The sequence below is a fragment of the Colobus angolensis genome, unplaced genomic scaffold (genome assembly GCF_000951035.1).
Source record: "Colobus angolensis palliatus isolate OR3802 unplaced genomic scaffold, Cang.pa_1.0 Scaffold30, whole genome shotgun sequence".
NCBI lineage: Eukaryota > Metazoa > Chordata > Mammalia > Primates > Cercopithecidae > Colobus > Colobus angolensis.
Window position 1 is genome coordinate 11,386,392 of NW_012116266.1, and position 25,359 is coordinate 11,411,750.

General features: G+C 36.9%; 1 protein-coding gene across 1 annotated transcript in view; it reads right to left on the bottom strand.

Annotated features, from left to right (window-relative positions):
- The window catches only part of PLCL1 (phospholipase C-like 1), a 335,580-nt gene that overhangs the window by 111,680 nt on the left and 198,541 nt on the right, over positions 1–25,359 (bottom strand). The gene's annotated exons all lie outside the window — the stretch shown is intronic.

The window sequence follows — 25,359 nt, forward strand, 5'->3', positions numbered from 1 at the left end:
TATTAAGGAACTGATATTTTAATTAAGCTTATCAATTTTGAACTTTTGAATAAAACGTAAAATGAAGCAAAAAAGGAAATCCTTAGCAGACTCCTGTGCCTTACGAACATGGAAAGTCTGTCTTCTAGATTACAACACTCAATAGCTCAGGCGCCTACCATCACCACTCCTCCTGGGTCAAATCAGAAACAGTGGAGGAGAAAACACCTTGGTGAGAATTCCGCCTCTGCAGTGTGTTAACTGTAAACTTGGTTAGGTTGCTCCCCTAAGCTCCCTACGCTGCAGGTTTTTTGTTAGCAAAGCAGAATAACAATATACTCACCTCATACAGTTGGTAAAGAAACTAACCACATTGATGGCATGTAAAGCATTTACACTGCATCAGTCACATAGTGAGTGCCAGAAAATGATAACTACTGTGATTATCATCATACTCTTGCTAGCATGTGGCATCTGTACACACACATTCAACTACCTTGCTGGCCTTCAAAGAGGGGAAGGCTCGTACAAACCCCATTACCATCTTCTTTGCTTCCTAAACATTTTTATCTTCCTTTCCCCAACTGTGGAAAAACTTTTATTTATTAGTTAATCTGGAATCCAAAATTTTGGGGTGACAGAGTGAGGTGACACTGTCACCGGGCAGCGTTCCCCACCCCTAGCTTAACAAAAGCAAGCAAGAAAGAGACAGAGATGGAGGCCATTATCCTTAGCAAACTAACACAGGAACAGAAAATCAAATACTGTATGTTCTCACTTATAAGTGGGAGCTAAATGATGAGAACTCATGGACACATATAAGGGAACAACATATACTGTGGCCTACTGGAGGGTGGAGTGTGAAGGGTGGGAGGAGGGAAAAAGTCAGGAAAAATAACTACTGGGTAGTAGGCTTAATACCTGAGTGATGACAGCTGTGCAACAAGCCCCATGGCATGGTTTTACCTGTGTAACAAATCTGCACATGTACCCCTGACTGAACTTAAAATTTAAAAATTAAAGAAAGGCCCGGCACAGCAGTTCACCTCTGTAATTCCAGCACTTTGGGAGGCTGAAGCAGGTAGTTCATTTGAGGTCAGGTGTTCAAGATCAGCCTAGGCAACACGGTGAAACCCCATCTCTACTGAAAATACAAAATTAGCTGGGCGTGATGATGCACGCCTGTAACCCCAGCTACTCAGGAAGCTGAAGCAGGAGAATCACTTGAACCCAGGAGACAGAAGTCATAGTGAGCCAAGATCGTGCCACTGCATTCCAGCCTGGACAACAGAGTGAGACCGTCTCAATCAATCAATCAATCAATAAAAAGAGACATGGCTGGAAGAATAATCAGCCACTCCAGCAGTGGCTGCAGAAGGCTCTAAGTCTCCATTTGGTGATGCCAAGCATAGCCATCAGCCCAGACAGTATATCCAGCTTTCATTTGTCTAAAATCCTGCTTTTCTTGCACTCCACTTGTTCTTCATGAGTATAGTGATAACAACACACAAAAGTGCCTGCCTCAGAAGTAATTTAGATCCCAAAGAGAATGACATCTCATCCTCACAACAGGAAAAATATAATGTCTCACAAGTGAGCTTAAAGAATAGATACTCTCTAGTAGAAAATGTATGTTTGTACTAATCTAAAAATTACTCTGTAAATAATTCTATTCTCTAAGTTTGATAAAATAAACATAAACCTGAGGTTCAGGTGTTTGACCTATACAGTGTAGTAAACAAAGCAAGCAATTGGACATGCCAAAAGTAATTACGCTGTAAGAATCATCAAAAAAGCCAGACAGGAAATATCACCCTCCCAAAGACAGAAAGTCTTTAGGAAGATGAATTACTTTTAGTCTCAGCATCAGAGAGTTCTTGAACACCTGCTGAAGATCATGACCACACTCTGAATAACGAAGTAAATCTCCTTACTCCTCCACTGATATGCTGTGAATATACCAAGTTAAGAAATGTCACTCATGAATTTGTCTTTTTATTTATTCAATTCATCTTAATCCAACTACATTTAATTTCAGAATGTTTGAATAGTATTGTATATTTGTTTGTAATATCTTCTCTTTAAATAGACTTAGTATGTATGTTCCGTAAAAATCAGAAAAACAGGGTGGTGGCACTGGCAGAAGGAACTCCAAGATGGAATCATTTGTATGAATGGGCCAAAGTCATGTTAGAAACCTCAAAGAAAATAGGTTCATGACATTTCATGAAATAACAACTTTAAACATCAAAAGCTAGAGAACTTGGTGAGAAAGCAGGCAATAAATACCCTTCTCCCCAAATAGGAAAAGGTCAATGTGATGTGATGTATAGAAGGTTTGTGTACAAAAAAATGATCATGATCTCTCTCTTCCAGTGTCACATTAAGGATAACTACTTTTACTCTAGTCAAGGGGGAAAAATGTCAGGGAAAAGGAATGACTGAAAAGATAAACTGTTTGAAGAGTAAAAGTAATTCTTTCTCTCTGCTAAGTTGAAAGCAGGATAAATCCTCCTATCAGGGTTTTGATTGCAAGGACTCTGAGCAAAGGCAACGCCATCTAATGTACAGTATTTACATACATCCACAGGCCCACATCTGTAGCAAGTGGGAAGGCCAGTGGCAAGCCCAATCCCACTCCTGCTGAATGGCCTAGAAAATGTTTTAGTCTAAAAAAAAAAACCCTAATAAGACTAGAAAATTTTTGCATTAGATAATAACAATTGATGTAATATTTGCATTTTTATTTAATTCATTTCATATATATTAGTATAATTTTTTACTTTTAACTTTTGATTTTGAGAATGTTGTAAATTTACAGAAAAGTTGTAAAAATGATTGAAAGTTCCTGGCCGCACATGACAGCTCATGCCTGAAATCCCAACACTTTGGGAGGCTGAGATGGGAGGATTGCTTAAGGCCAGGGATTCAAGACCAGACTGGGCAACATGGCAAGACTCCATCTCTACAATAAATGAAAAGATAAAAAATTAACCAAGTGTGGTAGTGCATAACTGTAGTTCCAGCTACTCAGGAGGCTGAGTTGGGAGAATTACTTGAGCTCATGAGTTTGAAGCTGCAGTGAGTTATGATTCGTGCCACTGTACTCCAGCCTGGGTGACAGAACAAGATCCCCATCTCTCCAAAAAAAAAAAGAAAGAAAAGAAAATGATTCAAAGTTCCTAATTACCCTTCCCCCAGCTTTCCCTAATGTTTACACTTTATATAACCACACTAAAGTTATCAAAAACTACGATATTAACATAAGTATAGTACTATTAAGTAAACCACAGATATTATTTGAATTATATCAGTTTTCTACTAATATTCTTTTTTCTTCTTTCTAGGATTTTTTTCAACTGACAAATAAAAATTGTATATATTTATGGCATACAACATGATGTTTCAAAATTCATATACATTGTGAAATGGCTGAATTGAGTCAATTAATATTTGCATTACCTCATATATTTATCAATTTTTGTCATAAGCCTACTTGAAATCTACTCTATTAGAGATTTTCAAGTATACAATACATTTTTATTAACTACAGTCAACATGTTGTACAATGGGTCTCTTGAACATTTTCCTCCTAACTAAATTTTGTGCCCTTTGAATAGCATCTCCCCAACCCTCCATTCCCCCAGCTCCTAGCCACCACCATTCTACTCTTTGCTTCCATGAGACTTTTTTCAGAATCTGCATACAAGAGAGGACACTTGTCTTTCTGAGTCTGGTTGATCTCACTAAGCATAATTGCCTTTAGGTTCATCCATGTTGTTGCAAATGACATGATTTCCTTTTTTTAAAGGCTAAATAGTATTCCTTGTGTATATATACCATATTTTCTATATCCATTCATCCACTGATGAACAATTAAGTTGATTCCATATCTTGGCTATTGTCGACAATGCTGCAATGAACGTGACAGTGCAGCTATATCTTTTCAACATACTAATTTCCTTTGGATATATACCCAATAGTGGGTTGCTGGATCACATAGTAGTTCTTTTTATAGTTTTTTGAGAAATCTCCATACTATTTTCTATAATGACTTCACTAGCAGTATGCAAGAATTCTCTTTTCTCCACACCCTTGCCAACATTTGTTATCTTTGGTATTTTCTATACTAGCCATTCTAGTAGGTGAGTGGTGATATCTCATTCTAGATTCGCATTTCCCTGATGATTAGTGATGTTGACCGTTTTTTTATATAGCCTGTTTTAAATGGCCTGCCAGCCATTTGCATGTATTCTTTTGAGAAAGGTCTATTCAGGTCCTTTGCCCAGTTTTTAATCAAGTTGTTTATGTTCTTTCTAGCTAATTGAGTTCCTTATACAAATTGGATATTTTTAAGAAGATTACTAAACCTTTGCCATACTTTTTCTTCCTTTAAGTCTTTAAATATGATGATGTTGACAATTTACAATCTAGAAATCTGTCTTCAATCCACGGTAGGCAAGTCACTAACACTGAAGCCTCAGTTTCCTCTCCTGTAACATAGAAATGATAGCAACTACTCTGTTCAATTAATTCTCTCTCTCCTTCCAATTAACTCACTAAATCATTCACAATTATAAGAAACTTAACCATTACATCTAACTTTCCCAAAACATGTTTCATGAAAAATGCACTCCATAAAGGAAAAAGTCTGTGAAAACCAGCATTTTCTATCCCTGTCTTGAGAAGTTATACGCACATTAGTTATTAAAAGCTCTAAGAAATCTTGCAATAAATAAACTTAGATCTTTCCAAATGTATTTGATTATGGAACTCTTTGTTCCCAATAATACACTTTGTTCCCAAGAGAACACTATGGCAAATACTGCATGAGTTCATGAGACCAATGCATACACCACACCTATCTGAAGGCCTCTTTCAAGGTGGCAGATGCAGTGCCCAGGAATCAGAAAAAATAAATAAATAATTTTGCAAAACTCTTTAATGTCAACCTTAAAACTAAACCTATAAAGAGACAACAATGGCCCCATCACGAATATGATTAACTACATGTTGTTTTACATTTTGAACAAAATCTTTGGTCCAATGGCTCCAGAGCAAGTCACCTAAACAGTTTATGAATCACTATTTTAAAAATTCACAATCTTAAAATTTTTAAGATTTTCAGAAAAAGTAAGTCCCAAGTGATTGTTACCACTCTCCAAACACTCTTTGATCTGGGTTCTCCATATTTACATAGGAGTTTTCCCAGGCTGTCCAGAGTTAGTCCTCCATGGGATCTGGGGCCAGGCTTGTCACACTGCTTTCCTCAAGGTTGTGCCAAAACTAAAAAAATGATATTCAACTCACAAAAAAAAATTGATTTCTGTTAGGTATTAGTCTCCAAGAGACATATAACCACCAATGGACAGACATTCAGATTACCTGATCAGCCACTTGGGAAATATTTATTTAAAGCACGATATGACAACCCATATGTCTATCAATGTGCAACCTAATGAAAAAAATATTATGTAGCCACATAATATGGTACTGTGCAGCTATCAAAAGAAATAAAATGATCTTCAGAATGTACTGTTATATGAGAAAACAAGGTCCAGTAGAGTGCATCTAGTATACTACATTTGTATAGAAAGGGGAAAAGATTTATGAATAGATATATGTATAAATATTCATATTACTTTTTATATATGCATGTGTGTGGGTTTGCTTGTGCTTTTAAAAAGAAGTAAGTAAGCTAAAACATACACTTAAAACTAATTTTTGTAATTCATTTGTTAAAAGGTACAGAGAACAGACAGGAATAAATACTCCAAGTGTACCTTGTTTCATTGTTTTGATTTTGGAATCATGTATAAGTTTTAGATAATTAAAAACCAAGGTTAAATAGAAAGGAAAAAAACTCAAAACAACTCCTAAAAATAAAAAACAAACTGATAGAAATAAGCCTAATTATACATCAAGTAGACTTTAAAACATCAAATTTCAACCATACATTCCAATGGAAAATATCCTAAGGAAAAAAAGAACCACAGAGAAATCTCAAAAATTCAGTGGTCATGTTGCTTATGCAACTATCATTAGGAATTACATTAAAGTCACTAGGAATAATGGAATTACATTAATTAGGGGAATTAATTCATCAGAAATTCTCATGACGCCACATAAAAGATACTAATGTAAAAAATGTACCACCACTCATTGTAGTAATTCTTTTTTTCTTTCTTCCTTTTTTTTTTTTGAGACAGATTTCACTCTTGTGCCAAGGCTGGACTACAATGGCACGATCTTGGCTCAGTGCAACCTCTGCCTCCTGGGTTCATGCGATTCTCTTGCCTCAGCCTCCTGAGTAGCAGGGATTACAGGCATGCACCACCACACCTAGCTAATTTTGTATTTTTAGTACAGATGGGGTTTCTCCATACTGGTCAGGCTGGTCTCGAACTCCCGACCTCATGTGATCCACCAGCCTCGGCCTCCCAAAGTGCTGGGATTACAGGCGTGAGCCACCACATGTAGTAATTCTTAAACATCAGTTGCTTTAAGATATGAAATGCCACTGTTCATACAAAAATAATTATGTCTTTTTTTTCCTTTTTTAAAAGTATTATACTTTAGATTCTGGGATACAATGTGCGGAAAGTGCAGGTTTGTTTCATAGGTATACATGTGCCATGGCAGTTAGCTGCACTCATCAACCCATCATCCACATTAGGTATTTCTTCTAATGTTATCCGTCCCTTTGCCCCCCACCACCTGACAGGCCCCAGTGTGTGATGTTCCCCTCCATGTGCCCATATGTTCTCATTGTTCAACTCCCACTTATGAGTGAGAATATATGGTGTTTGGTTTTCTGTTCCTCTATTAGTTTGCTGAGAATGATGGTTTCCAGCTTCATCTATGTCCCTGCAAAGGACATGAACTCATTCTTTTTTATGGCTGCATAGTATTCCATGGTGTATATGTGCCACATTTTCTTTATCCAGAGTAACATTGATGGGCATTTGGGTTAGTTTCAAGTCTTTGCTATTGTGAGCAGTGCTGCCATAAACATACGTGTGCATGTGTCTTTACAGTAGAATGATTTATAATCCTTTGGGTACATACCCAGGAATGGGATTGCTGGGTCAAATGGTATTTCTGGTTCTAGATTCTTGAGAAATCGCCCCACTCTCTTCCACAATGGTTGAACTAATTTACACTCCCACCAACAGTGTAAAAGCATTCCTATTTCTCCACAGCCTCTCCTGCATCTATTGTTTCCTGACTTTTTAAGGACTGCCATTCTAACTGGCATTAGATGGTATCTCATTGTGGTTTTGATTTGCATTTCTCTAATGACCAGTGATGATGAGCTTTTTTTCATATGTTTGTTGGCCATATAAATGTCTTCTTTTGAAAAGTGTCTGTTCATATCCTTCACCCACTTTTCGATGGGGTTGTTTTTTCTCTTGTAAATTTGTTTAACTTCCTTGTAGATTCTGGATATTAGCCCTTTGTCAGGTGGATAGATTGTAAAAATTTTCTCCCATTCTGTAGGTTGCCTATTCATTCTGATGATAGTTTCTTTTGCTGTGCAAAAGCCTCTTTAGTTTAATTACATCCTATTTGTAATTTTGTCTTTTGTTGCAATTGCTTTTGGTGTTTTAGTCATGAAGTCTTTGCCCATGCTTATGTCCTGAATGGTATTGCCTAGGTTTTCTTCTAGGGTTTTTATGGTTTTAGGTCTTACATTTAAATCTTTAATCCATCTTGAGTTAATTTTTGTGTAAGGTGTAAGGAAGAGTCCAGTTTCGGTTTTCTGCATTTGGCTAGCCAGTTTTCCCAACACCATTCATTAATTAGGGAATCCTTTCCCCATTGTTTGTTTTTGTCAGGTTTATCAAAGATCAGATGGTTGTAGATGTGTGGTGTTATTTCTGAGGTCTCTGTTCTGTTCCATTGGTCTATATTTCTGTTTTGGTACCAACACCATGCTATTTTGATTACTGTAGCCTTGTAGTATAGTTTGAAGTCAGGTAGCGTGATGCCTCCAGCTTTGTTCTTTTTGCTTAGGATTGCCTTGGCTATGTGGGCTCTTTTTTGGTTCCATATGAAATTTAAAGTAGTTTTTTCCAATTCTGTGAAGAAAGTAAATGGTAGCTTGATGGGAATGGCATTGAATCTATAAATTACTTTAGGCAGTATGACGATTTTCATGATATTGATTCTTCCTATCCCTGAGCATGGAATGTTTTTCTATTTGTTTGTGTTTTTTCTTATTACCTTGACCAGTGGTTTGTAGTGCTCCTTGAAGAGGTCCTTCACATCACTTGGAAGTTGCATTCCTAGGTATTTTATTCTCTTTGTAGCAATTGTGAATAGGAGTTTGCTCATGATTTGTCCCTCCGTTTGTCTGTTATTGGTGTGTAGGAATGCTTGTGATTTTTGCATATTGATTTTGTATCCTGAGACTTTGCTGAAGTCACTTATCAGCTTAAGGAGTTTTGGACTGAGGCAATGGAGTTTTTTAAATATACAATCATGTCATCTGCAAACAGAGATAATCTGACTTCGTCTCTTCCTATTTGAATACGCTTTATTTCTTTCTCTTGCTTAATTGTCCTGGCCAGAACTTCCAATACTATGTTGAATAGGAGTGGTGAGAGAGGTCATCCTTGTCTTGTGCCAGTTTTCAAAGGGAATACTTCCAGCTTCTGCCCATTCAGTATGATATAGGCTGTGGGTTTGCCATAAATAGCTCTTACTATTTTGAGATATGTTCCACCAATACCTAGTTTATTAAGTGTTTTTAGCATGAAGGGGTGTTGAATTTTACTGAAGGCCTTTTCTGCATCTATTGAGATAATAATGTTTTTGTCATTGGCTCTGCTTATGTGATAGATTACATTTATTCATTTGCGTATGTTGAACTAGCCTTGCATCCCAGGGATGAAGCCAACTTGATCATGGTGGATAAGCTTTTTGATGTGCTGCTGGATTCGGTTTGCCAGGATTTTATTGAGGATTTTCACATTGATGTTTGTCAGGAACATTAGCCTGAAATTTTCTTTTTTTGTGTGTCTCTGTCCAGTTTTGGTATTAGAATGATGCTGGCCTCATAAAATGAGTTAGGGAGAAGTCCCTCTTTTTCTATTGTTTTGAATAGTTTAAGAAGGAATGGTACCAGCTCCTCTTTGTATCTTTGATAGAATTCAGCTGTGAATCTGGTCCTGGGCTTTTTTGGGTTGGTAGGCTATTAGTTACTGCCTCAATTTCAGAACTTGTTATTGGTCTATTCAGGGATTCAACTTCTTCCTGTTTTATTCTTGGGAGGGTGTATGCGTCCAGGAATTTATCCATTTATTCTAGAATTTCCAGTTTATTTGCATAGAGGTGTTTATAGTATTCTCTGATGGTAGTTTGTATTTCTGTGGGATCGGTGGTGATCTCCCCTTTATCATTTTTTATTGTGTCTATTTGATTCTTTTCTCTTTTCTTCTTTATTACTCTGGCTATCCATTTTGTTAATCTTTTCAAAAAAAAAAAACAGCTCCTGGATTCATTGATTTTTTGAAGGGCTTTTCGTGTCTCTATTTCCTTCAGTTCTGCTCTTAGTTATTTCTTGTCTTCTGCTTTTGAATTTGTTTGCTCTTGCTTCTCTAGTTCTTTTGATTGTGATGTTATTTTGTTGATTTTAGATCTTTCCCGCTTTCTTCTGTGGGCACTTAGTGCTGTAAATTTCCCTCTAAACACTGCTTTAGCTGTGTCCCAGAGATTCTGGTACATTGTGCCTTTGTTTTCATTGGTTTCAAAGAACTTATTTATTTCTGCCTTAATTTTGTTATTTACCCAGTAGTCATTCAGGAGCAGGTTGTTCAGTTTCCATGTAGTAGTGTGGTTCTGAGTGAGTTTCTGAATCCTGAATTCTAATTTGATTCCACTGTGGTCTGAGAGACTGTTTGTTATGATTTCCATTTTTTGCATTTGCTCAGGAGTGTTTTACTTCCAATTATGTGGTCCATTTTAGAATAAGTGCTATGTGGTGCTGAGAATAATGTATATTCTGTTGATTTGGGGTGGAGAGTTCTGTAGATGTCTGTTAGGTCTGCTTGGTCTAGAGCTGAGTTCAAGTCCTGAATATCCTTGTTAATTTTCTGTCTCGTTGATCAGTGGAATATTGACAGTGGGATGTTAAAGTCTCCCACTATTACTGTGTGGGAGTCTAAGTCTCTTTGTAGGTCTCTAACAACTTGCTTTATGAATCTGGGTACTCCTGTATTGGGTGCATATGTATTTAGGCTAGTTAGCTCTTCTTGTTGCATTGATCCCTTTACCATTATGTAATGGCCTTTTTCCTTTTTTGATCTTTTGGTATAAAATCTGTTTTATCGGAGTCTAGGATTGCAATCCCTGCCTTTTTTTCTCTCTCTTTTTTTCTTTCCATTTGCTTGGTAAATATTCCTCCATCCTTTTATTTTGAGCCTATGTGTGTCTTTGCACGTGAGATGGGTCTCCTGAATACAGCACATCAATGGGTCTTGACTCTTTATCCAATTTGCCAGTCTGTGTCTTTTAATTGATGCATTTAGCCCATTTACATTTAAGATTAATATTGTTATGTGTGAATTCAATCCTGTCATTATGATGCTAGCTGATTATTTTCCAATTAGTTGATGCAGTTTCTTCATAGTATCAATGGCCTTTACATTTTGCTTTGCTTTTGCAGTGACTTGTACTGGTTTTTCCTTTCCAAATTTACTGCTTCCTTCAGGAGCTCTTGTAAGGCAGGCCTGGTGGTGACAAAATTCCTCGGTATTTGCTTATTTGCAAAGGATTTTATTTCTCCTTCACTTATGAAGCTTAGTTTGGCTGGATATGAAATTCTGGGTTGAAAATTCTTTTCTTTAAGAATGTTGAATATTTGTCCCCACTCTCTTCCGGCTTGCAGGGTTTCTTCTGAGAGATCCGCTGTTAGTTTGATGGGCTTCCCTTTATGGGTAACTCAATCTTTCTCTCTGGTTGCCCTTAACATTTTTTTCCTTCATTTCAACTTTGGTAAATCTGACGACTATGTGTCTTTGGGTTGTTCTTCTCAAGGAGTATCTTTGTAGTGTTTTCTGTATTTCCTGAATTGGAATGTTGGCCTGTCTTGCTCAGTTGGGGAAGTTCTCCTGCATAATATCCTGAAGAGTGTTTTCCCACTTGATTCTATTCTCCTCGTCACTTTCAGGTATACCAATCAAATGTAGGTTTGGTCTTTTCACATAGTCCCATGTTTCTTGGAGGCTTTGTTCCTTCCTTTTCATTCTTTTTTCTCTAATCTTGTCTTCATGCTTTATTTCATTAAGTTGATCTTCAGTCTCTGATATCCTTTCTTCCACTCAATCAATTCAGCTATTGATACTTGTGTATGCTTCATGAAGTTCTTGGGCTGTGCTTTTCAGCTCCATCAGGTCATTTATGTTCTTCTCTAAACTAGGTATTCTAGTTAGCAATTTCTCTAATGTTTTATCAAGGTTCTTAGCTTCCTTACATTGGGTTAGAACATGCTCATTTAGCTTGGAGGATTTTGTTATTACTCACCTTCTAAAGCCTACTTCTGTCAATTCATCAAACTCATTCTCCATCCAGTTTTGTTCCCATTCCTGGCAAGGAGTTGTGATCCTGTGGAGGAGGAGAGGTATTCTGATTTTTGGAATTTTCAGCCTTTCTGTGCTGGATTTTCCTCATCTTCATGGATTTATCTACCTTTGGTCTTTGCTGTTGGTGACCTTTGGATGAAGTTTTTGCATAGTCATCCATTTTGTTGATGTTGATGCTACTGCTTTTTGTTTGTTAGTTTTCCTTCTAACAGTCAGGCCCTTCTGCTGCAGGTCTGCTAGAGTTTGCTGGGGGTCCACTCCAGATCCTGTTTGCCTGGGTATAGCCAGCAGAGGCTCCACAACAGCAAAGATTGCTGTGTATTCCTTCCTCTGAAAGGGGCACCTGCCAGATGCCAGCTGGAACTCTCCTGTATGAGGTGTCTCTCGACCTCTGTTGGGAGATAACTCTCCGTCAGAAGGCATAAGGGTCAGGGACCCATTTCAGGAGGCAGTCTGTCCCTTAGCAGAGCTCAAGCACTGCGCTAAGAGATCCGTTGCTCTCTTTAGAGCCCGCAGGCAGGAATGTTTAAGTCTGCTGAAGCTGCGCCTACAGCCACCCCGCCCTGTGGGTGCTCTGTCCCAGGGAGATGGGAGTTTTATCTATAATCCCCTGACTGGGGTTGCTGCCTTTCTTTCAGAGATACTCTGCTCAGAGAGGAGGAATCTAGAGAGGCAGTCTGGCTACAGTGGCTTTGTGGCACTGCAGTGGACTCCACCCAGTCCGAACTTCCTGGCAGCTTTGTTTACACTGTGAGGGGAAAACCACCTACTTAAGCCTCAGTAATGGTGGACGTCCCTCCCCCCACCAAGCTAGAGTGTCCCAGGTCAACTTCAGACTGCTGTGCTGGCAGCAAGAATTTCAAGTCAGTGGATCGTAGCTTGCTGGGCTCATGGGGTGGGATCCACTGAGCAAGACCACTTGGCTCCATGGCTTCAGTCCCCTTTCCAGGGGAGTGAACGGTTCTGTTTCACTGGTGTTCCAGGTGCCACTGGGGTATGAAATAAAACTCCTCCAGCTAGCTCGGTGTCTGCCCAAACAGCTGCCCAGTTTTGTGCTTGAAACCCAGGGCCCTTATGGTGTAGATTCCAAGGGAATCTCCTGGTCTGTGGGTTGCAAAGACTGTGGGAAAAGTATAGTATCTGGGCCTGATAGCACTGTCACTCACAGCTGGGTCCCTCTTGGCTTCCCTTGGCTAAGGAGGGAGTTCCCCAACCCCTTGCACTTCCCGGGTGAGGCAATGCCCCATCCTGCTTCTGCTCACCCTCCCTGGGCTGCACTCACTGCCTAACCAATCCCAATGAGATGAACCGGGTGCTTCAGTTGGAAATGCAAAAATCACCCACCTTCTGCATTGGTCTCACTGGGAGCTGCAGACTGGAGCTGTTCCTATTCAGCCATCTTGCCTGGGAGTCAATAATTGTAAGTCTTAAATGGCAAAGATACCATCTCATTTATCTTTGAAATTCCCACACAATCAAGAATAGTATATAGTACATACTTAAATGTTTACTGTTGAATGAATGCCTGACCAGTGTTGCCCAGGGAATACATGTAAACCTGATGAAAAATATTTTTTGAGTTACAGTTTTGCAGAATAAAGTTTAACATTTTGGATAACTATGTTATTCCTAAAGCATTAAGAACATTCTTATGTGTCCCTATTGGCAAAAGCAGAGATTCTCTTACAACTGAGAAATCAACAAGCCAAATATCATTACAACGTGCTACACAGGTCTGTCCAAATCTTTATGCTATGTTAGAATAATGTCAACAATTCACTTGGAACTCTTAGGGTTACACAAAGATATACAAAGAGAACAATTTTTTTTTTGTTCTTTCATTCATTACATAAGTACCGCAGGCCTGCTATATGGAAGATCTTTCCTAGATTCCTCTTTTATGGTAGGCAACTGCATAGGATGGAACACAACCTCTGCAGATCTAATTGGACAAAGGCATTGCCACCCTTCTTGTTCAGCCAACCTGAGTCTCGTCAGATATTACAATTTAAACCATGCCCTCAGTTCTAAGGCTGAATCCTGTAAGATAATGCTAGACTATCTTAGGAGGAAGCAGGTGTTTAAAACTGGTCAGAATACAAGATCTTGGCCCCATGTCTATTGTTCTTTGTGAAGGTGAATTCCTGTCGTGTTTTTGGAGCATGCTAAATGGGCATCATGTGTGTCATTGTGGTTTTAATCACAATAAAAATACACTGGGCAATTATAGCAATGTACAGGGATTGTCATGTAATATGGTACATATTATTTTCCTGGTCACTATCATGCCTTTAAGAGTTTATTTCATATGGCTCCACTTTCATTCCCCTATAACCACCTCCCCACCAAAATCTGCAGAAGCACAGTGTGAAAAGTACCAGTCTCCATGCCATTCATGGTCTCTAACTTTGAGAAACTTGTTGAAAGGCAGTCCAGAAGTAACAGTATAAGCATTAAGTGCTGACCAGATGCTGAGGACTCTGCACAGCACAAGGAAGGTAGAAAAGCATAAAATGTTTCCTGTCCTCAAGACTCTCATCATGCTCTGGGAGAAATGAGGCTTACAAAGGAAACAACATGAGGATAACCTGATACTGAGCTTTGTAACCTCAAGTTTGTTCAAAGTTGAGCCCTAAGTAATAAGCAAAACAGACTAAGTGCCAACCATGATAGAAGATGCCTTACCTGTGTCAGTCTCATTAATCCTCACACAACCCTCTAAGGGAAGTTTTATTACCCCCATTTTAGAGTGGGGGAAGCTATAGATCAGGACGTTAAATAATTTGCTCAAGTCACACAGCTAGAAAGAGCCACAGCTGGGATTTGAATACAGAACTATCTATGACCCCAAAATATTTCCACTAGGCTGCAGCCACCGTGCTTACAGTTCCGTAGAGCATTGCAGTTTATAAATAGCTTTCTTAGAAGGAAGACAGCCACAAGGGACTTGAAGAGAGGAGCATCAAAGAAAGCTCCAGGGTGAGCAAACTCAATGCTTTCAAGTTGAGGGGAAACAATTTTCTCACACAAAACTGGTTTGTTTTCTGTGAGCAGGACAAGTAACATGAGCATGTAGATCTTTTACTCTTCTTCCAACCTGCTCTCCTATTAATTGGCTGTTACCACCTTGACCCTAGAAGTAAAAGACCCTGTTGATCAGCCAGAACTTCAAATGTGTTACTACTGACTAGATCCATTCATCTGTCCCTCCTCAGCGACATCTATCTCCCCATTGAGTGAGGCATTAGTGTCACTATTTTACGTGATACTACACAGGGCATATTAGCACTTTTGAAAGTTAAGAAAAGAGGTTTTTTTCATTCACATGTCAGACTCACTGTACATTTTACAAAAATGTTTTCCAGCACATACAATCTATTGTAATTTAGAAAGATCGTGTCAGGTAAGTTTTAAAAAAGTTTACCTTCGGCAAGATGGTCATATATATATTTTAATGCATCATACTAAGCACCACTGCTTTACCATAAAGTGTTTTCAAATGAGCACTCAAAATTTTGGCTCCAGTGTTTTAAACATACTGCAACAACTTCATTTATCATGCATATACTCTGAGTACACCATTTGAAGTAGGTTACCACCACCGTGACCACCCTCATTATCTTACTACGTATATCACATATGTAAGTATATTTTTATTCATCTGTTAACTCGGAGCTGTCTGTCTCTCTCATTAGAGTGTAAGACACTTTATTCACCACTTGTATTACCAAGCAGTACCTAGCCCACTTAATAAATATTTGTTGAATGAATAAGTCACTTCCACACCAAGAAATAAAGTCAATATATCTCTTACTTCATTATTAACTTAACAAGTATTAACTTATTACTCACCATAACCAACAAGATTTACTATAAACCAACTAAATCTAGGTCAAAAATCTTTTGCTTTCTGATTTTTAAGTGACTACTTTAAATTGTAAAAACAAAAAAAAAAGTGTGGAAAAAATATGCCTTATGAGAGAATGTGTTATATTTTTTGCTAAGTACTATATTGCTTTTTATATTTATGCTTGTAAATATATCTTCCAGTGACACTTTTTATTATGCTTGTGGGGTCCCACTAAATGCTTCTTCATGATACCTAAAATGAATAAGATAGAAAGAGAGATTGGTAGATAGATAGATAGATAGATAGATAGATAGATAGATAGATAGATAGATAGACAGACAGACAGATAGGCAAGAACGGTAAAATAACCAACATGCAGTTATAATCTCTGTAAGCACTGAGATTTGATGAAATAGAAGGAAAACTGTTTCTAGCGGAGTGGAAATCAGGAGTTTCTTCATATTATCTTCCGCTGAACCTCCAAACGTGTAAGTGTCAAGGACAAAGCAGGCAATAAGTTTTTAAACATCAAAACAAATTGACTCAGAGACTGTATCAGAGGAAGCAATATGGATAACTTCATTGGTTACTGCTATACAAAATTGCATGAGGCTCAAAAATATTTGGGGGAAAAAACTCCTGCAATAAACCTACATTTTTGGAATTGATGACATAAAAAGGAAAACAATTTGCACAAGTAGAACACTTCTGTACACTCCCTGGAGATCAAAAACCTTAAAAGAACTGCCACAGGGTGTAGCTAGTATCAAGTGAATTATTTGTAAAGGCTAATCTGTGTGTACACTTGAACTGAGTCATGAACAAATCATTTAAAATAAACACTTGGGGAAAATGCAAGAATTGTTTATGCAGTCATTACAGATGCTGTTGTACATTATCTATAAAAAAATGTGGTATTATATATTTTTCAGCATAAAACTTCCCACATGGTTATAATAAAGATAACATCAACAACAAAATTAACAATAAAAAAATCTAATACCTATTGAGAGCTTATCATGTGCGAGACACTGGGCTAATCACTTCTTTATACAGAGAGTAGTACATTTAATTCCAATCAGAACCAATTAAATTGTGGTCCTACTATTTTGCTCACTTTACAGATAAGGAAACTGACTATTGGAGGAATAACTTAACCAAGCTCACATTGATGGTAAATGGAGGAATTTGTATTTGAACTCAAGCAGTCTGATGCTTGAGCCAAAGTTAGGCTCTTCACTAACAAGCTATTGTTATACCCTAAGAATTGTCATTCCTTTGAAACAGATGTCACTTTTCTTTCAATCCTAAACTTTTCTACCTAAGACAGCCAGAGAATCATTAAGCCAGAGCATGTCCTCATGTGTAGCACACCAGTTCCTTGTATTAGACTGTGCTGCTTTCTATGAAATAAAAGGCTACTTTTAAAACCAATTATCTAAATAGACTATGCTCTGAGATGCTTTTCTAGAAATGATGATCCATTCACATTCACATTCTTTTACCTAGTTCAACTTGGGAGTCATGACACACAGGTTGAAACAGGCCAAGAAGAATTAGGAGTAAAAGCTGTGGCCATAAAGAAAGCAGAGTTCACTACTTCATAGTCTCACATGCTCAACTAGCCGCAAACAACATTAAGATTTTAAAAGAGGTGTGAATTACAATAATCATGCTTATTCCAAACCCCCAGAGTATTCATACCAAAGGAAGAAAAGTTTAATGTTCACATAAAATATTGTTTTAATTTACTTCAGCTATATAAAATGATACATTAAGCCCACTTAGATGTTTAAATCCCCAGCTGCACTGGTTCACTGGTGTTTCATAATTATTCACCTCACATACATTCTTACAGCTTTCTTACATGTTTATCTATAATTGGTCTAATCACCACCCATATTTGCCTTAAATTCAGACCACCTATGGAATGCCTTCTCAGATTTTCTTAGGGAAAGTCAAAAGATTTTTAATTAAGCTGTAGTCGAATAAAACAGCAAACCACGTTCTAGTATATTAATCAGCATGGTACATAGACACAGTTAGAGTCTTGGAGTAAAAAGATTTGCCCAAAAGGTAAATCCCAAAAGTCAATTAATGGGATTCAGCTGGGAAACAAAAAGGCTTAAAGGAAAAACAATAGTCCTAATAAAGTGGTCACAATCAAAGGATAATGATGACAGTCTCATTCAGCTGCAGCACTTACAATCACAAACTGATCTTCAATATCACCCTACATAAAACCTAAAACCAGGAGCAATATCATTAAAATGGCAAAATAGGAAGCCCTGGACTCCCCTTCAACCACAAAAATATTAACTTAAAAATGGCCAATGGGCCAATGCCCCTGAGAGAAATCTAGAAACCAGTTAAAAGAATCCTGCACCCCAGGCAAGTGCAAAACCAATCACATCAAAGCCTGCTAGAAAAATTAACACTTATAAATCTGGTATAGATTTTTAAAATCTATTTAATAAAGCATAAAAAGTAATGATAAGTCTATGTCCATGGATATGAAATATGACAACAGATAACTGTGTAATCAATAACATAAACTGGGAGGGGGCAGAGATGTAAAATAGAAGTTTTTCTACATGAGTGCAGTTAAGTTGATATCAGTTTAAAACACAGTGTCATAATTTTAAGATGTTTTATCTCATTGCAATGGTAACTACAAAGAAATTATCTACAGAATATATGTAAGGGATGCTTTGTCATCAGAACACTAAACCTCTTTCAGTTTGGTGTTTCCCAGTTCATGAACTGCTTCCTACTCAAACTCATTAAGGTTTATATATATATATATAAATTCATATATATACACATATACACACAGATACACACAAAGGAAAATGAGAGGAGAATCAAAACATGTCACTATAAAAAAAAATTAAGCACAAAGACAACAAGAGAAGAAATAAGGGAAAAACAATAAGAAAGCAATAAAATAGCAGTAGTGAGCCATTCCCTATCAGTAATTACCTTAAATGTAAATAGCTTAAATGCACCAATTAAAAGACACATATTGGCTGAATGGTTTAAAAAAATAAGGTCCAACCATATGTAAGGGACTCACGTTAGCTCTAGAGACAGTGCAGAACAAATTCCAAGATGGCCTTGACTGACTGCACCCTTCCCCACTTTCTCAATTATAGTTCTCAAAAATAACTGTAGGATGTGCTAGGAGTGCAGAATCTTGAGATAAGGAGAAAGTATATCAAACAGCTTGGACTCTGTACCTGTCCCTCCAAGAATAGGATGCCCTGCATCACTTTAGCCCAGCAATTGCTGTTTCCCCTGGATATACAATCCAGAGTAGGCTGCTTTCAAAGTTCTTCACCTGCACTGCAAAGCAGGTAACACACAGAAAGATTCCATTCACTCTGAGCTTTGGGAAACTATGAATCCTAGGCTTCTGTTTTCCCTTACTGCCTAACTGTGCCTATAAGGTTGCTTCACTTAACTTGTTTGAGTGTTCTGTCTCACTAGACTCATGCAGTTAATAGAAATTAGAAATTACAAATTGGCAATCAGTGAATCTGCCTTACAGACACACATAGACTACAGTGAAAGGGTTAAAAAAAGATATTCTATGTAAACAGGAACCTAAAGAGAGGAGAAGAGACCATAGTTGTATCAAACAAAGTAGACATTAATACAAAATTGTCACAAGAGACAATGAAGAATACTGTATAATGATAAAAGGGTCAATTCACCAGGAAGATATAACAGTAAAAAAAAAAACAGATATGCACTTAACATTACAGCACCTAAATAAATGAAGCAAAATTGAAAGACCTAGAGAGAGAAATAGACACCGATACGATAATAGTAGAAGACTTCAGTATCCTACTCTCAGTTATCAACAGAATCAGAGAGAAGATCAATAAGGAAACAGAGGACCTGAACAACACAACAGACCGACTGGGTCTACAGATATATATAGAGAGAGATATACTGCATTCAACAACAGTAGAACACACATTATTCTCAAGTGCACATGGAACATTCCCAAAATGGACCACATGTTAGGCCACAAAATAAATCTTAACAAATTTAAGAAGATTGAAATCATACAAAATATCTTCCCCAATCACAATAAAATAAAACTAAAAATCAATAACAGAAAGAAAATAGGAAATCCAGTAATATGTGGAAATTAAACAATGCACTCACAAACAACTAATGAGTCCAAGAAGAAATCACAAGACAATTTAGAAAATATCTGGAGACAAATGAAAAGAAAAACACAACATACAAAACTTATGGAATGCAGTGAAAGCAGTAGTAAAAGGGAAGTGCATAGCAGTAAACATCTACATTAAAAGATAAGAAAGATCTAAAATCAACAACCTAACTTTATACCTTGAGGAACTAGAAAAAGTAAAACAAACTAAATTCAAAGTTAGCAGAACAAAGGAAGCCATAAAAATTAGAGTAGAGATAAATCAAATAAAGAACAGAAACAATCAATGACTCCAACGGATGGTTCTCCCAAAAAAATCAACAAAATTGACAAATCCTTAGCTAGACTAACAAAGAAAAAAAGAGAGAAGACTCTGGCTAAAATTAGAAAAGAAAAAGGAGGCCGGGCGCGGTGGCTCAAACCTGTAATCCCAGCACTTTGGGAGGCCGAGACGGGTGGATCACGAGGTCAGGAGATCGAGACCATCCTGGCTAACACGGTGAAACCCCGTCTCTACTAAAAAAAATACAAAAAATGAGCCGGGCGAGGTGGCGCGCGCCTGTAGTCCCAGCTACTCGGGAGGCTGAGGCAGGAGAATAGTGTAAACCCGGGAGGCGGAGCTTGCAGTGAGCTGAGATCCGGTCACTGCACTCCAGCCCGGGCGACAGAGCGAGACTCCGTCTCAAAAAAAGAAAAGAAGAAGGAGACATTACAACTAATGTCACAGCAATAAAATGTATCATAATATACTACTATGAGCAATTACATGCCAATAAATTGGATAATCTAAAAAAAGATAAATTTCCAGAAACATACAACCTATCAAGACTGAAACAGACCTATAACTAGTGAAGAGATTGAAGCAGTGATAAAAAAAAATCTCCCAACAGAGAAAATCCCAGGACCATGTGGCTTCTCTGAAGAACTGTATCAAATATTTAATGAATAATGATTACCAATCCTTCTCAAACTCTGCCAAAAAATATTAAGAGAGAACAATTCCAAACTCATTCTTTGAGGCTAGCATTATCCTAATACCAAAACCAGAAAAAGACACAAGAACAAAAAAAACTGTATAGACCAATATATCTGATGAATACTGATACAAAAACCCTAAACAAAATAATAGCAAACCAACTTCAATCACACCTTAAAAGGATCTTACACCATGATCAAGAGGGATTTATAACTGAAATGCAATAGTTCAAAATACAAAAATTAACCAATGTAATACACCAAATTAAGAAAATGGACAAAAACCAAATGATCATCTCAATCAATGCAGAAAACACATTTGATAAAATTCAACATGCTTTCATGATAAATACACTCAACAAACTAGGAATAGAAGGAAACTACCTCAACATAATAAAAGCCATATATGAAATGCCCACAGCTAACATCATATTCAATGGGAAAAGACTAAAAGCTTTTACTCTAAGATCAGGAACAAGGCAAAGATGCCCACTCTTGCTACGACCATTCAATACATTGCTAGAAGTTCTTACCAGAGCAATTAGACAAGAAAAAGATATAAAAAGCCTAAAAATTGGAAAAGAAGAACCTCAATTGTCTCTGCTCTCAAATGACATGATCTTTTAAGTCACACACACACAAAAATGTTAGAACTAATAAATAAACTTAGAAAAGTTTGCAGGATGCAAAATCGATGATCAAAAATCAGTTGCAATTTCTATATATTAACAAGACCAATCTGGAAAGAAAATTAAGAAAATAATTCCATTAACAATAGCCTCAAGAAGGATTAAATACTTAGGAAAAAACTTAACCCAAGAGATAAAAGGCTTGTATGTTGAGAACTACAAAACATTGCTAAAAGAATTCAAAAAAGATACAAATAAATGGAAAGACATTCCGAGCTCACGGGTTGAAAGACTTAATATTGTTAAAATGTCCATAATACCCAAAGCAATCTACAGACACAATGCAAACTCTATAAAAATCCCAATGACACTTTTTGCATAAATAGAAAAATGATTATAAAATTCTACAGGATCTTAAGGGGCCCAAAAGAGCCAAAATGATCTTGAGAAAGAACAAAGTCAGAGGTATCACACTTAATTTCAAAACCTACGGCAAAGTAGTAGGTTTTGACAGTGTGGTATGGCCTAAAGTAAGATACATAAACCAATGGAGTAAAATAGAGAGCCCAGAAATAAACCACTGCATATATGACCAAATAATTTTCAACAAGAGTGCCAAGATCACACAATAGAGAAAAGACAGCCTCTTCAACAAGAAGTGTTGGAAAAATAGGATATTCAAATGCAAAAAGAATGACTTTGGGCCCTTGCCTTGTACCATACATAAAAATTAACTCAAAATCAATTAAAGACCTAAAAATTAGACTTAAAACTGTTAAAGTCCTAGAAAGAAATATAGGGGTAAAGCCTCAGGACTTTGAATTTAGCAATGATTTCTTAAATATGACACCAAAAGCACAGGCAACGAAATCAAAAATAAACAAATGGAATGACGAAAACTTTTTTCATGTCAAAGGAAACAATCAACAGAGTGAAATTGCAACCTATAAAATGGGAGAAAATAATTGCAAACAACATATCTGAAAAGGGGTTAATATCCAGAATATATAAGAAACTTCAACTCAACAACAACAACGGAATTGATTTTAAAATAGGCAAAGAACTTAAACAGACATTTCTCCAAAGAAGATATACGAATGGCCCATAAGCACTTGAAAAGATGCTAACATTACTAATCATTAGAAGAGTGCAAATAAAAACCACAATGAGATACCACCTCATACTCATCAAAAGAGCGTAAAATACCAAGCGTTGGTGAAAATGCAGAGAAGATGGAACCCTTGTGTATTATTGGTGGGAATGTAAAATGATGCAGCCATTACAGAAAATAGCATGGAAGTTCCTCAAAAAATTCAAAACAGAATTACTATACGATCCAACAATCCCATTTGTGGGAATATATCCAAAAGAATTCAGAACAGGATCTTGAAGAGATACTTGCACACCCATTCCTTGTGGCATCATTCTCAATAGCCAAGAGATAGATAATCTCTTGGCTATTGTCCAAATAGCCAAATGTCCATCAACAGATGAATGAATAAGGAAAATGTAAATATATACAATGGGATATTATGCAGCCAAAAAAAAAAGGAAAATCTTGTCACGTGCTACATATGAATGAACCTCCAGTACATTACGTTAAGTGAAATAGTCACCAAATGACAAATACTGTATGATTCCACTCATGTGAAGTATCTAAAGTGGTCAAATTCATAGAAACAGAAAGTAGAATGGTAATTTCCAGGGTCTGAGAAGGTGAAATGGGGAGTTGTTTAATGAACATAGAGTTTCAGCATAACAAGACGAAAAAGTGGTAGCAATTTGCTACACAACAATGTGAGTATACTTAACACTACTGAATGCTGCACTTAAAAATGGTTGAGATGGTAAATTTAGTGTTACGTGTTTTTTACCATAATTTTTAAAAATCTAAAATCAAACCCAAAGAATTACTTAAGCACATGCAATATAGTATGAAAAAATTGAAAGAGTTCATTGTGATTTTAAGTCAAATTTTACATTTCTGGAAATAATAAGACTTGAGGTGATCACTAACATATCTCTAACAATCTCAACTTGGAATAAGGAGTAGTAAAAGTAAACAATGAAATAATGAGCATGTTATGTTACTGGAGTCCCTTTTTGCCTTGGCTGCTGGGAGGCTTAGAAATAATTCTTAGTACTCACTTTCAATGAATGTATTAGCCTATGTTTGAGTGGCATATTTATTTCCCTCTGCCTGTACAAGTGTTCAAATTATTATCTAATTGCATATATCTTTCTTATAAACACGGTATCTTTTATGGAGGCAGTCAGGGTGTAAATCATAGAAAAATTGAGAAATATCAATGGTTGTGGAGCAAGAGAGCTGGAATCTGAACTTTAAGCAAATGCTTAATGAAACACAGACCAGACTACATCCAAGTGCTAAAATGCACGTTTTTGAAGGGGGTTTATGATGAAATTGATATAACTGACCCATAAAAGATAGGGTTAACATTCTACTAATACAATGACATCCTTTACTTTGAGAAATAGTGATATTTAATTAACATCATTTCTTTGAACTGTTTCACTGAAACTTCACATCAGTAGGCTCCTTTGTGCTTGTAATATTGTAAATTAGCTATTTTTTAATATGTGTACTCAATTACACACATATGTGTTTGTGGTCCCTGATGAGACTGATAATTCTGGCTATTCTGTATGAGTTCGTGATAGCCAAAACAACCACAACATATAACTAAACAGCCAGTAGGTTATCAGAAGTGAATAAAAACAATCAAGAGGGGGGTGGGGTGGTTAAAATACATTTTGACTCAATTTTTAGGTTGCCAATTTCTATATTTCCAATGAGTTTTATTTTTCATCATGTGTGGTGAGCTCAATGCTGACCCCCAAAGATACTCATTTCCTGGAAAAGCAGATCATTATGCATATTATAACTTCTTCTGTGTGTCCTGATCTGATCCTATTTTTTAATTAAAATACCACATCACCAATACTGAGGAACATTTTTAAATCCAGCTATCCAAAGCAACAGTTGTTTTCATTCACAAATCCTAATCCTTATATTCATGAATCTGTTTCTGTAATCTAAAAATTACCTTCTAATCCTTATCTTCATGGATCTGTTTCTATTTCATGGTATCCACACACAACAAGCTGCTCACTTGGTATTACAGAGATGTAGGGGTGACTATCGCTCACCTAAAGAACCTTTCTAAGAAAAGGGAAGCAGGTGCCTTTAGAAACTGGTAAGAGGCTTTGGGCACAGCTCAGTTTCTAGAAAGCAGATCAACAATCATTCTACAGGGTCCTTTGCAGCAAAGGCAGCTTTCTGTTGCTCCAACGGGCACTAAAGTAAGCAAAATGCTCTAGTCTCATTCTTGAAATATTAACATTAGAGAGATGGAAGCCCAGAGCACTATAAATCAGCAGCCTCTCCAGGAAGAGAATCCTTCATCACGTTATATACACCCATCAAATGTTCCAGACTGTTGGGAAAATTTAGATTCTAAAAATATATGTGGCAGAAATAACTGAGAATAAACATAAATATAAACATTATATATGCAATGATTAAAAACATGGGGGAAATGAGGCAACACGCCTCTAGAGTTCTTAGAGGAAAATTTCCCTCTGGTAGGGTATTTGGGGCATATATATATACTCCAAAAATTATTCTTTGTTTACTTGAAATTCAAATTATCTAGATGTCTTGTATTTTCATTTACCAAATCTGGCAACCCTACCCTATTGTACCAAAAATTAATTTAGCCTTAAGTATGCAAGCACACATGCCCACACACATACACATTTAATGGGATGAAAGGAGCTGCCCATCTTCAGAAAATAAATGCCATTATCACTCAACAATAATGATAACTTACTTCTGCATAAAAACATCACAAACTTCATTTTCTCCTGTTTTCTGTCACCAGACTTCTCACCCCATCTTTTAACCACTCCAGTCCTTTTATGTTGTTTCCCTTGAAGGGGAGAAACTGGTAAACTGCCTCTCTTTTCTCTTAGTTTAAAATACCCCTTTTCTAGATACCTAGGAATCATCTCTGAATATATTAAGCCTCCTTCAGCTGCTGGCCTAAGTGCCTTAGTCAGCATTCCTATTTCAACAAGGATTTATTAAGCAGTTATTATATTCACACATTAACTGTGTTATCAAGATGTGGA